Below are 537 nucleotides of genomic sequence, written 5' to 3'. Positions count from 1 at the left end.
AGTTCTGCTAGCTGTTGCCCCTCCCCCCAGGGTGCCTAGTGAGCTGCTGGAGGGGTTGGGGGGGGGTGAGCAGGGCCTGGAGGCCACAAGTTCCGGGGAGGGGGGCCTCCTGTGCCTGGAGGCCGGGCTCCAGCAGAGGGCGTCCTGCCGGGTCCCCCAGCCTCTGTCTCAGGCTCTACCTGGGACCCGCCCGCTAAGGAGGAGAAGCCTGCTGGCCCCGCCCAGGGACTCTGGGCCCGAGGGCACTGGTGGCCCTGGTGGCCAGCTGGCCGCCTGGGCTCTGGCCGAGGGGAGTGGTCTGCTGGGTGTGAGCGGGAAGGACGCAGGGACAAGGAGGCCCTGCTAGCTGGCCCGGGAGACCCTGTGGAAAGCAGCCTGCCTGAGGGTGGCTGGCATGGTGCTCTGGAACGTGGCCCTGCACTCCTGCCCTGAGCGCCCCCTCACCCAGCCCAGCTCTGCCCTAAATTCCCGCCCTCGACTCTGTGCCCCACACCCTAGCCCTAACCCCTGCCCCTGCCCCGCCTCACCTCCTCCCTC

The sequence above is a fragment of the Myotis brandtii genome, unplaced genomic scaffold (assembly GCF_000412655.1).
Source record: "Myotis brandtii unplaced genomic scaffold, ASM41265v1 scaffold1236, whole genome shotgun sequence".
NCBI classification, from domain to species: Eukaryota; Metazoa; Chordata; class Mammalia; order Chiroptera; family Vespertilionidae; genus Myotis; species Myotis brandtii.
This window is presented reverse-complemented; position numbering follows the sequence as displayed.